General features: G+C 51.4%; 1 protein-coding gene across 3 annotated transcripts in view; it reads left to right on the plus strand.

The window, feature by feature from the left end:
* The window catches only part of RAB11FIP4 (RAB11 family interacting protein 4), a 144,382-nt gene that overhangs the window by 114,546 nt on the left and 16,383 nt on the right, over positions 1-13,453 (plus strand). The window contains exon 1 of one of the 3 annotated variants that reach the window (XM_050763803.1): positions 6,107-6,124. The exons of the other annotated variants lie outside the window; for them this stretch is intronic. The gene's annotated coding sequence lies outside the window, so the exon portion shown is untranslated. Of the gene's footprint in view, positions 1-6,106; positions 6,125-13,453 lie in introns of those variants that run through there. 3 annotated transcript variants of the gene reach the window in all.

Raw genomic sequence — 13,453 nt, forward strand, 5'->3', positions numbered from 1 at the left:
GCTAATTTTTGTATTTTTAGTAGAGACAGGATTTCAACATGTTGGCCAGGCTGGTAGTCTTGAACTGCTGACCTCAAGTGATCCACCCACCTTGACCTCCCAAAGTACTGGGATTATAGGTGTGAGCCACCACACCCAGCCTGAATTACCTCTGTAAAGACTCTATCTACAAATACAGTCACATTCTGAAGTACTAGGGATTAGGACTTCAATATATGAATTTTAGAGGGAACAGGATTCAGCCCATAACAGAAAAGGGTCTTGGGGACTTCCTTGAAGGGAAGGGGGAAGAGGAAGAGGAGGGTAGGCAAAGCCTGGCAGAGTAGAGGGGAGGCAGTTCTACTTTCAGGCAAAGGCCCGTGGGTGAGGGACCCCCTTGGGGATGGCTCTTGACTACCTGCTCTATTTAGAAACATTTCTAGGACTGTTACAACTGTGAATGGTCGTTTAGAGGCCGGATCATTCTTACGACCTCAGCCATCCATTGCCTCTTGATCTGATCATTCGAAACCAAGACTGCTCATCATTCTGTTCTCATTTCATCCTCGAAGCTCATGTTGGTCCATCGGGCTCCAGTTTCTGTGGACTCTACCCTCTAGGATAGTATTCTTTCAGGATGACTTCACTTCTTCATATCCTTTTAAATAGAGCCGGACCTGTCAGGAAAAAGCAAACAAACCGATCAAAAAATCGGCAAAAGATCTGAATAGATATTTCTATTGTATGTAATTTATATAAATGGCAAACAGGCATATGAAAGGTGCTCAACATCATTGATCGTCACAGAAATGCGAATGGAAACTATAATGAGGTATCATCCCATCCTAGTTAAAATACCTTTTATCCAAAAGACAGGCAGTAACACTTTCCTTAACTAGTTCAGCAAATTTGGGGCAGGCTATTTTTTCATGTTTCCGTACAATGTTTACTTCTTTTTTTTTTTTGAGACGTTTTCTCTCTCTGTCACCTAGGCTGGAGTGCAGTGGTGCGACCTCAGCTCACTGCAAGCTCCGCCTCCTTGGTTCACGCCATTCCCCTGCCGCAGCCTCCCGAGTAGCTGGGACTATAGGAGCCCACCACCACGCCTGGCTAATTTTTTTGTATTTTTAGTGGAGATGGGGTTTCACTGTGTTAGCCAGGATGATCTCGAACTCCTAACCTCATGATCTGCCCGCCTCGGCCTCCCAAAGTGCTGGAATTACAGGCGTCTGCCACCATGCCCGGCTAATTTTTTTGTATTTTTAGTAGAGACAGGGTTTCACAATGTTGGCCAGGATGGTCTCGAACTCCTGACCTCATGATCCGCTTGCCTCGGCCTCTCAAAGTGTTGGGATTACAGGCGTGAGCCACTGCGCCCGGCCTGTAATTTTCAAATGAACCAAGTTTCTTTTCAAATGAGCTATTTGAAAAGAAATTAAACTAAATATTATCGAAACTAAGGACATTTTCCTTCACAATGATATGCCATTAACACACCTGACAAAATTAAGCATAATTCCCTGACATCACCCAATATCTACTCCAGATTCCATCTTCTTTATTTATCCTCAAAAGCTCTTTTACAGCTGGGTGGTGGTTTGTTTGTTTGATCTGGGATCTAATCAAGGATGATATTTGGTTTCTATGTCTCTCAGTTAATCCAGAACAGTGGTTCGCAAAGTGTGGTCCCGGACGAGCGGCATCCGCATCACCCGAGAACTTGTTAGAAATGCCTTTAGAAATGCAACCTGTCTCAACCTTTAGAAATGCATCTTCCCTGTGGTGATGTGTAACTTCTTCTATCCCGTTCTTCCATTTGGTAGAAGTTAGATCCTAAGGCTTGATTCGAATTGAGTTAAATGCTTCGTTAAGCCCACATTATAGGTGATGCTGCGGAGCTCATAGGCATCACATTTGATCTCTACATTAAGGGGACAATAGCCTGTGTTCTCCCTGGTAGAGGTATGTGGGGTGCTTTGGTGTTTTGCAGCAGTCCGTAGGGTGATTCTTTGGTATTGTGCAAGTATCCAGTTTCTCATTAGCCTTTAATCTACTGGTTTTATTCCGCAGTTGTTGAGTGTAGTGTTCTGTATGTATCAGTCTCAAGTTTGTGTTGTTCCGGTCCTTCTGTATCTTCTCTAATTATCTTGTTTGCTTATTCCATCAATAATAATAATAATAATAGTCATATTTTTATTATAATAATTATTAATATTTATAGTTATTAATATAATATAAATATAATTATTAATAATTAATTATAATTAGTGAAACATTATTATTATTAAAGACAGATTCTTGAGCCCAGTCACCCAGGTGCAGTCATAACTCACTGCATCCTCGAACTCGTGGCCTCAAGCAATCCTTTGGCCTCAGCCTTACAAGTAGCTGGGATTACAGGCATGTACCACCTGACTATTTTTTTTTTTACTTTTTTTTTTTTTCTTTTTTTGGTAGAGATGGAGTCTCATTATGTTTCCCAGGCTGGCCTGGAGCTCCTGGCCACCTGCAAGTTTTGCTTTATGTTTTGAAACTGTTAGATGCATAGATATAAAAGTGTTACATCGTGTTAAATTTCAATTGTGTTTCTTGTAAGTGGCATGTAGTTGTTTTTAATTTACTCTGACAATACTGATCTTTTAATAGGATTGTTTACTCCATTTTCTTTAAAGTATTACTGATGCGGTAGAGTTTTTATCCCACCTAATCTTTAAGTTTTTAATTGACACACAATTGTACATATTTAAAGAGTACAGTATGATGTTTTGACACACATATGTATTGTGGAATGATCAAATCAGGGTCCTTAGCATAACCATCACTTCAAACACTTGTCATTTCTTTGTGGTGAGAACATTCAAAATGCTATCTTCTTGCTGTTTTTAAATACACATTATTGTTAACTGTAGTAACCCTACTGTGCAATAGAACACCAGGACTTAGTCCTCCCATCTGACTATAGCTTCGTGCCTGTTGACCAACCTTTCCCCATCCTTCCTTCTCCTACCCTCTCCAGCCTCTGGTAACCACCATTCTACTTTCTACTTCAATGGGGTAACTTCTTTAGATTCTGCATAGGAGTGACGTCATGCTGTTTGTTCTTCTCTGCTTGGCTTCTTTCACTTAACACGGTGTTCTCTAGGTTCATCCATGTCGCAAATGACAGGATTTTTATTCTTTTTTATGGCTGAATAGTATTCCATTGTGTATATGTACACCCCATTTTAAAAATGCATTCAAGGCCGGGCGCGGTGGCTCAAGCCTGTAATCCCAGCACTTTGGGAGGCCGAGGCGGGCGGATCACAAGGTCAGGAGATCGAGACCACAGTGAAACCCCGTCTCTACTAAAAATACAAAAAATTAGCCGGGCGCGGTGGCGGGCGCCTGTAGTCCTAGCTACTCAGGAGGCTGAGGCAGGAGAATGGCGTGAACCCAGGAGGCGGAGCTTGCAGTGAGCCGAGATCGCGCCACTGCACTCCAGCCTGGGCAACAGCGTGAGACTCCGTCTCAAAAAAAAAAAAAAAAAAAAAATGCATTCATCTGTTGATGGATACTTAGTTGACTCCATATTTTGGCTGTTGTAAATTGTGCTGCAATAAATGTGGGAATGCAGATCTCTCTTTGACATACTGATTTCTTTTCTTTTGTGTGTATGCCTAGTAGAGGAATTGTTGGATCATATGGTAGTTTAAAATTATTTGAGGAACCTCTATAGCATTGTCCATAATGATTGTTCTATTAATAATTACAGTCGCAGCCGGGCACGGTGGCACACAGCTATAATCCCAGCACTGTGGGAGGCTGAGGTGGGCAGATCATGAGGTCAGGAGTTTGAGACCAGTCTGGCCAATATGATGAAACCCTGTCTCTACTAAAGATACAAAAAATTAGCTGGGTATGGTGGCGTGTGCCTGTAATCCCAGCTACTCGGGAAGCTGAGGCAGGAGAATCATTTGATTCCGGGAGGTGGAGGTTGCAGTGAGCCAAGATCGTGCTTTTGCACTCCAGCCTGGGCGACAGGGTGAGACTCCATCTCAAAAAATATGTATATAAATAAAATTACAGTCCCATTAACAGTGTATAAGAGTTCCCTTTTCTCCACATACTTGCCAGCATTTGTTATTTTCTGTCTTTTTGATGATAGCCGTTCTTACTAGGGTGATGTGGTATCTCATTGTGGTTTTGATTTGTGTTTCCCTGAAGATTTGTGATGTTGAACTTTTTTCATATATCTGTTGGCCATCTGTGTGTTGTCTTTGGAGAAACACCTATTCAGATCTTTTGCCCATTTTTAAATTGAATTATTTGTTTTTTTGCTATTGAGTTGTTTGAGTTCCTTATGTATTCTGGCTATCAGTCTTCTGTCCTTTTTGGTGATTCAAGCATTTTTTTATTCCTTTGTTTCTCTCATCTATTAGTTTTTTTTTTTTTTTTAAAGATGTGGGGGTCTTGCCATGTTGCCCAGGTAGGCCTCGAACTCCTAGGTTCAAGCAGTCCTCCTGCCTCAGCCTCCCAAGTAGTTGAGGTTACAGCCTCGCACTGCCTGGCTTAGATTTTTAGTAATATGTTTTGTTTTATTTTATTTTAGTTAATTTATTTTTGGACAGGGTCTCACTCCCATTGCCCAGGCTGGAGTGCAGTGGCACCATCACAGCCTTGACTTCCTAGGCTCAGGTGATTGTCTATCCTCAGCCTCTCGAGTAGTTGGGACAACAGGCATGCGCCACCACACCTGGCTAACTTCCTGTATTTTTTGTAGAGACAGAGTTTTGCCATGTTTCCTATGCTGGTTTCAAACTCCTGGGCTCAAGTGATCAGCCAGCCTCCCAAAGTTCTAGGATTACAGGTGTGAGCCACTGCGCCCGGCCCGTTTTTAACTGCCAACCTTTGACTGCTCACTTGTTATTGGAACGGAAGTGGAGAGGAGTGAGAGCGTCCCCCATAGTGGATGACCCAGCTGTTCAGGATGTTTCCAGTGGGGTCACACTACGGTCCAGGGTCTGGTCTGCATCCTAATGGGCTCGAAAACCAGATCTTACTGGCTTTTCCCACGCGCCACAACTTGAGTCCACTCATGCTCACCGATTGTCCCTAGATGGACGTGCAGAGCCAGTGGATCCCTTTGTGGTGAGAAATGCACTCCCGTGAGCTTGGGCAGCCCTTCTCTCTCTGTCAGCAGGCTCCTGGAAGTGGGTGCTGCATGAACTTGGACACAAGGGCCAAGGGCTGGACAGGTGTGGAATGTTGAGCCAGGCCGCACAGCCTTCGGGGCAGGCTGGATGTGCTGACCAGCCAGACCCACCACCTCTGGCCAGTGCCTGGGTGGACGCGGCCCGGGTGGGCCTCAGACCCTCCCTCTTGGTGCTTCCCAGAAGACCACCCGCTTAGCCCCTCCCTGAGGACAGGCTCTGTCTTTAGATCCCTTAGTACTTCAGTCCGTCTGCTCAGCTTTAGGAAATGTGTGCATCTCTGTTTTAGTTGAGCTCCCGGGAGGCTATCTGACATCTCTCATTTCTGAGTCTTCCTGGGAACCTCGGCACACACCCCGCTTCCTCTCTGTGGGCTCCTCTGACGCTGCCTTAGCAGCAGTGTGTGTGCTGGGGTGAGGGTGTGAGATCGGAGAGAGAGACAGCTCAAGAGTTGTGATGAAAACACTGAAAGCAAGGCAGTGTGGGCTTCAGCAGCCCTTCCTTGGTGATGTTGGTGCAGCAGCAGAACTTGTCGAGTGACCGCCTTTGCTTTATGTAAATGTCATGAGAGTTCTGGAGAAACACAAGCATGGCTTTCGCTTTCTCTTCTGTTCAGCACCAGCCTGAGTTCCACAGCCAGTGAGTGCCAGATCCAGGACTGAACCAAATCTGCCCAAGAGCCTCAGTCTCTCCATCTGTAAAATAGGGTGATTTATTACCTCCCTCCGGAGGTGATGCAACAATCAAAACCTGCTTGCTTCTGAGATGAATGAGCACCTGGGGAACCCCAGTTGTCCCGGTTGCCCCTGCTCCTGGGGCCTGCAGGCCCACATTAGGATGGAAGTGGAGAGCAGCAGCCGGGTGTCTACACAAGATTCGCTCCTAGAAGCTCCAGGGCGGGAGCAGTGGGCCCTGCTGAGGGGTGGTCTTGAGCTCCTGGCCACACCTTTTCTGGGGTGAGTTTCAGGATGTGGATCCTGGGGCCCCTGGCTGGGAGGAGAGAGCCTGGAAGCTGCCCTGCCTTAGCTGCCATCCCCTGGGAGGGAGTTTAGCTGGAGGAATGGGGCACTGGGTCCCTTCCTGACACCCCAGGGCCTCTGAGCCACTCTGGGGATGGAACGTGGCAGCGCAGCTTTTCTTCCTGACCAGAGCGGGAAGCTCTGGGCTGCAGAGCTTTGATCTCACAGTATGCGGTCAGTCCCTGGGGCCGGCTGAGGTGTGGGATAACGCTCGTGACCTGGCGACCTGGTGCTTCCCTTGCTTACCCCTGGCTCTGTCGGGGTGAGCCGAGGCCTTGTGTCTGAGCTGAGGTTGCTTGTTGTTCAGAAGGCAAGGCCGAGGCACTGCCTCTGGGTGGATGCTTGAACCCCCTTTATCCCACCCTTGCCTTGGCTGGTGCCTGGGCAACTCTCTGTTGAACCAAAACCTCTTATCAGCAACTGATAAGTACCCAGCCTCGCATCTGCAGAGCAAAGCCTGACCCATAGCCAGGGTTGGCAGCTGCAGCAGGAGTCAGTTACAGTCAAGACTGCGCACTAATCCCTGCGGCACCACCTTTTCATGATGAGAGCAGCCAAGCCACAGTGGAGTGTAGAAGACCCCAGCCCTGGCAATCACATCCCTTCCCTGTGGACCTGGGGGCACTGGCACCTGTGAGTTAGCTCAATAAGCTGAATTTCCTGCTGCCCACGGGGAGGACCCCGTGAGACCTTGACGCAGCCCATCTCGTTCCGGGGCTGTTGGTTGGCTCGGCGTGGGGTGAGAGATTCGTCACAGGTGTAGCCCGGGCAGCCACTGGGCTCCCCGACGCTAGGCTTAGTGTATGTTTCCACCCCCACCGCACACATGCACACCTTCCCAGCGGCAGCGCAGCACGTGTGCCTGCCGGTGCCTTGCTGCAAGGGAAGTGGGCATGTGCCCGCCCAAGCTATTTTTACCCTGCCTCGTCCCCACAGAGCTGTTCTTTGGCTCTGAGTTAGTGCCTGGGGAGTGAGGCCGTTGCCAGGGCTGGGGGTGGATGAGCTGGAACCTCAGAGCTTCTTGGACTCCCTTCCCCAGGCAGCGTCTCATCTTAACGCTTATTAAAGGGTGTAAGTCGTGTGCAGGACGACCTTCCATGAGAGTAGGCAGGAGAGGGCCCCTGCGGGGAGAAAGAGGCCCTGATGTTTGGAGGGCAGGCTCTGGAACCTGCAGGTCTGGCTTCCTGAAGTCAAAAAAACCCAACCGAGCTGCAGCCCAGTGAGCCACAGTGGGTAGAGGGAGAGGGTCCCAGGGGCTGGATGGGAGCGAGGAGGCACCCCGGATTGTTTTCCCTCAACACAATGACGACAATAGTAGTTCAGTTTTGGGGTGTGGTGGTGTGTACCTGTAGTCCTAGCTGCTTGGGAGGCTGAGCTGGGAGGATCACTTGGGTCGTGGGGGTTTGAAGCTGCAGTGAGCTGTGATTGCGCCACTGCACTCCAAAGGGTTTGTTGTTGTTGTTTGTTTATTTGTTTTGAGCGCTTTCTATGTGTGCTAAGACCATAAAGTGCTTAGGACATGTAGCAGCTCATTTACTTCTAATCACAGTTAACTCCATTTTATAGATGGGGAAACTAAGGCACGGAGCGGTTCAGTAACCCTAAAGCTGCAGAGCTCGTGAATGTTGAATGGTGGAGCAGGGCTCGGGCCTGGCCGTCTACTCCAGAGCTTGTCCTTAACGCCGCCCCGCGCCTCCTTTTGCGGTGTGTTCCGCACCCTCATGACACAAGGCATCGTCCTGGTTCCCTGTGGCAGCCCTGCCAAACAGGTGGTTCCCTCTCTGTGTTTAGATGAGGCCCAGAAATTAAACAGCTGGTCCAGCATCACACAGCCAGGCAGTGATCACACCAGAGTCGACACCCAGGTCTCAGGGTCTTGTAGCTGGGCTATTCCCAGCTCATCACACTGCAGCATAGTGTGGTTCAACCAGCACACGTTAACCATCTGCCATGTGCTCCCTACAGTGCTAACCACTGGGGTCCAGACGTGGAAATCCCCATAGCTACCCACTTAGGGTCCTCCCTCTCACAGGGAAGGTGGACATGAGGTCACTCGGGGTCCATGTCCTCTGTGTGTCAGCTCAGGGAAACGCAGAGTGCTGGTGTGTGTGCATGTGAGGCGGCTCCCCATGGGGGAGGTGGGGAGGGAGAAGACCAGATGCTGTATCCGCTCCCAGAGTGTGGACAGTGTGGCGTTGTTGGCCACTCTGAAGCTGGGACGTCCCCCACGTGTATTGATACTTGGCCTTTTCAGCCGCCCTGAATTCAGCCCTTGCCAACTTCCTACAAAGGAACGGGGTGACTTGGGGCCTGCTGGCGGGCGAACGTGGCTCTCAAGACTGGAGAGGGCCCCATGGCAGGCTGTGTGCCTCCAGGTTCCCACTCCCTGCTGGGGACAGGGTGGGACAGCAGGACAGCGAGGTAGGGTGCAGGGGTTGCAGATCTGCATGCCAGAGTGGCTGGCTGGATCCTGTTCCCCAGCTCTCTCCGGAGTGCCCTGGCCTCAAGTAATTCCCCGGCTTGGCTTCTCTGAGGAGAGTGGCATCCCTCCTGGCTGCTCGTCTGTTCAGGACATTGCTGGCTGACCAGCCAGAGACCTGTGGCTGTAGGCTCAGCCTCTGTTGCCTGTCAGGTCAGGCAGACTTTAAGGCTCATTAGGCCAGGTCAGAATTTAAGGCTCCCACTGTGGCCAACTCTCCAGTGTAAATTGGCCCCCTAGAGCTGCCACTGAGGTGGAGTTGACTGGCCCCATTCTGTAGGTGAGGAGCCAGGCATTCACAAAGGTGGTTACTTGTCCAAGGTCACATGGCTTGTAAGTGGCTGGGCCAGCAGGGCCCGAAACCCAGACTCCTTGGCCCCAGAGCTGAGCCCTCACCCAGGCCCACTCCCAGGGACCTCCTGGGGCTTGTGGAGGAACACATTGAGTTCGCTGTCTCCCTTCACCCCGGGGCCCCCTGGCAGGTGGAAGAAAGCCTGGGGTGGTGTGGCCATGTACCAGCCAAGCCTGTGGGCCTGTGGTGGCCGGCCCTGTGCCCCAGGGGACAGGGAGCTATGAGCTCAGGGCTGGCTCTGGGTCCTGAGGGACAGAGCCTTGGCAAGTCAGACCGTGCCACAGACGATGCCTGGTGCTGCCTCCTGAGAACACCGCACTGTCCCTTCCCCACAGGTCCCCAAAAGAGCAGACACAGCCTTTCCGTGCAAACCCTGGGATCACGAGGCCAAGCTCCAGGCCTGGACGTGTCACTGATGCTAGGGTCCCTGGGTTGTGACTGGATGGCCGTATGTGGACACCTTTTTCACACAGCGTGGGGGAATGGCAGGAAACGGGGGCTCTGACAGGCAGTCTTGGAAGCTGCCCCGGGCACAGACCTGACTTGCTGACTCCGGCCACCTAGAAACATGAGCAGTGGGGAGGCCCTGTCCCTGCCCCGCTGCTCCCGCCAGCCCTGCAGAGCCAGCCTTGGTTGGGCGCCACTGTGGTGAGGATGCAGACCGTACAGCCGGGGTGAGCGGGCGGCTCTCTGGACAAGCACAGCGCGGTGAGATGGGGTGATGGCTCCTCTCCCACGGCCCCAGTCTACTTGGAAGTGTATTCAACAGGGGGCTCCGCATGATCCTGACCTGCGGGCAGCCTGGCTGGAGAGGAACCCACTGCCTCCGGAAGCCCGTGACCCCAGGCCACCTGGAAACCTTATGAGGGCAATGTTTTTATTATGGCCAAGTTCTTCCTTTTCCTCTGCAACTTTGTCTAAAACACATACAAAAGGGAAATTGTCCAAAAAGAGTTCTAATATGCTTGACTCCGAGTTCTCCCTCGGAGAACTTGAATGGTGGCTTAAGGAGGAGAGAAGAGGCTGCGTTCTGGCACCTTCCAGCATCTCCCCTCCAGGCGGGAGAAGGAGCGGGGGCTTCCACCAGACCCTTCCCCAGAGGGCTGGGGAAACAAGAACTGGGGCTGGGGACTTCGGCCCTCAGGGAGGAGCAAGGGTGACCATGGCAAATACCAAACCAAGGGGGTCTTGGGATAGGCACAGACCAGTACTGTCCTGGGCTAACCAAGGCGTGCAGTAAGCTGTCTTTATAATATTTGAATTTAGCAGGCAAACTACTAGAAATGGTTTAAAGTAATAATTAAAATTTCCGGTTGCCTTGGACAAACAGCTGTGGGTTGAATGATGGGAGCAGCCATTTTTAAGAGAAAAAGCTGGAGAGAGAGAGAGTGTGTGTGGTCAGGTGGGTGAGGGCTTGGCGTGTCAGAGCCGGGCGTCAGGTGTCCGCAGGCCCTCTGTGAACCTCGAGGTTCCAGGGCAGCCGCCCTCCCACTCTGAGCCTCATCTTCCCCAGGTGTCAGACGGAGCCGATGAATCTCAAATCTTTGCCCTGTCCACCCCAGGCAGCTCGCGCGGGGCCGTTGTGAGGGATGGGGAATGTGAGACAGGCGAGGAGCTTGCTGAAGGGCTGGGCAGATGTGGACTCCACTTAGTCCAAGCCTGAAAGCCTGCCCAAGGAGGTGGCGGTCTTCTTTGGAGGGTAGGACCCTGGTGCCCCTGCTCTGCCCCGCCTGTGCCTGAGCCAAGCCATTTGAGGCTGCTCTGTCTACCTGGTCAGGGGCTTGGGCCAGCTGCTGGGAGTATCAGGACGCTGCTGTGGACATTGGGTGAGAGGGCCTGGCGGTTCCACCTGCATGCCGTGAGCCAGGTGTTAGTGGGGCAGTGCCTGGCACACAGTTGGCCTCTGTGTCGTCGTGTCAGTGAGCTAAACCCAAGTTGGCCAGAGGCCACGTCAGACACCTGAGGAGCACGGACGCTGATCTGTGCCGGGCCCTCTGCCTGCCTCTGGGAGCCGGCGGGCTACAGCCTCCCTAGGACGTGGCTGTAGGGGGAAGGTGGGCGTTGGGGACACAGAGTGGTATCCCTGTCCCGACCCGGCTGTGTAGAAAGGGGAAAAGAGGCTCAGCTCATCGGGCTGGGATGAAGACCAGAAGAAACGCCATTGCCATGTTGCTGAGCTCACGTGTGAGCCACAGGGCGGGCATTCCCAGCAAGGGGGAACTCTCCCTACTCGTGTGGCCGGGAAGGTGAAAAGTTTGCAGTTCTTCATGGCCAGGTGAAAGAACAGACCAGGCGCATGGTCCTCTGAGAGCCCCAGTTCTCTTCCGGTCTCACTCCTGCCTTGTTTCTCTTAGGTGTCCCTGCACTAACCTGCAGTGTCCTGTGGGGGTGTTAAGTGGAAGTTGCTACATTAGGGGGTGTGCTAAGGATTCATAATTAGTCACATGTCCCTATAAAATGTGCTCTCCTTGTTGTCACCATGAGGTTTGAAAATCCACAAAGTGTGGGAGGCATCAAGGATAAATGGAATCAAGTGTGTGGATGCGAAGGCAGACGGCAGGGGTGGGACGGGGGAGTGGGCCCGGCCCTGCCCTGCCCTGCCCTCTGGCTGGAGGACTTCTGACATGCTACTCTTTGAGCCCTGTTTCCCCATCAGTAAAATGGGGATAACGATCACTGCCCTGAAGAGCTGTCTTGAAGCACAGGTTGGATAGTATGTGAATGCCCAGCTCGATCTCTGGAGCCTGATGGCTGCTTAGTGATGCTGGTTTCCTTTTGTTTCCACTGGGATGCAGCTTCAGGCTTGGAGATGAAGAGCTTACTTAGGGCACAAGATCTGATCGGTTGGGAGCCATGTGACGAGATTAGTATGTGGGTGGAAAGGGCCCTGGAACCCTGGGGGTATTCTCATTACACAACCTGTGTCCACAGTCTCCGCTGTTGGCACGCCCGGCTCGCCGGTGCTCGTGTTATTGGTCCGTCTGGTGCTCAGCCTATCACAGCACAGGCAGGAACTAGGCTCATTATAATATTGCCATCTATTTCTAGCCCAGGGGTCTCCTGGTGGGGATGGACCCCCAGAAGGGCTGCCAGCTCACTGGTGGCAACAGACAGCTACACATGTCTGGGCAGGCACATCCAGGCCTGTCGCTGAGCAGCTTCTTCAGCTGTCCCTGAACCTGTTCTTGTCTGAGACTCCAGGAGGCTTTTCCCAGCCTGTTTCTGTTGCCCTTCTGTAGTCTCGGGACTGCAGGTCCTTTAATAGCGTGCCCTGCCAGCCCTGGTTGAGGAGCACACCAAAGAACCTTGGGAACAGGCTGACCTCTCCAATGGGTCAGGTAGAAGCAGTGCCACCTGAGAAGTACCTCCCTCCTCAGAGGTGAAGTGGCCCCAGTAAATGGTTTACAGAGAGCTGCCCCTCAGTCTAGGGTCAACTCTGAACCAGGCCAAAGCTCTTCTATCTGATGAGTTACGCAAAAGGTGCCAGCATATCTTTACCACACACCGTCATTGTGCTGGGCGGCAGACCCAGCACAAGCAGCGCTCAGGAGTGAGGCCTGGCGTTCTTGCTCCCAGCAAGGCTGTGGCAGGGCGCAGGCAGGCAGTTGCCTCCTGGGCTGGGCATCATATCTTCTGGCCGGGGTTTATTCGTTGAGGTCCTACTGTGTGTTAGATGCTAACGTGAAATACCTCATTTAATCAACACAGTGATCCTGTAAGATTCCATCGCCATTCCTGATTTACAGAGACAAGTGAGGTTCAGAGACATTCCATGACGTGCCCAGAGTCATGGAGGTGGATGCCAAGTTGTGCAACGTTCACTGTACCACGTTGCAGCAAAGTCTACTAGATCAGAGTTGTTGATCCTAAAAGCTATTCAGTGTGAATAGCTTACATGGGGCACCCCTTACATGGGGCACCAAGAAGCCTTTTCGAAGCCATTTGACTTCCTCTGGCAGAGACTTTTGTGGTGGTGTTACCAGTGGAAGGTTCTTGGTGTCTGGAACAAAAAAATTGGACAAAATGCACAAAAAAAACCAAGGAAAGAATGAAGCATCAAAAACAGACATTTATTTTATTTTTTGAGACGGAGTCTCACTCTGTCACCCAGGCTGGAGTGCAGTGGCGCCATCTCAGCTCACTGCAAGCTCCACTTCCCGGGTTCGCGCCATTCTCCTGCCTCAGCCTCCCGAGTAGCTGGGACTACAGGCGCCCGCCACCATGCCCAGCTAATTTTTTGTATTTTTATTAGAGACGGAGTTTCACCATGTTAGCCAGAATGGTCTTGATCTCCTGACTCGTGATCCACCTGCCTCGGCCTCCCAAAGTGCTGTGATTACAGGCGTGAGCCACTGCGCCCGGTCTAGAGATTTATTGAAAAAAAAAGTACACTCCACAGGGTGGGAGCAGGCCCAAGCATAGGGGATCAAGAGCC

This window comes from Macaca thibetana, chromosome 16 (assembly GCF_024542745.1).
Source record: "Macaca thibetana thibetana isolate TM-01 chromosome 16, ASM2454274v1, whole genome shotgun sequence".
Classification (NCBI taxonomy): domain Eukaryota; kingdom Metazoa; phylum Chordata; class Mammalia; order Primates; family Cercopithecidae; genus Macaca; species Macaca thibetana.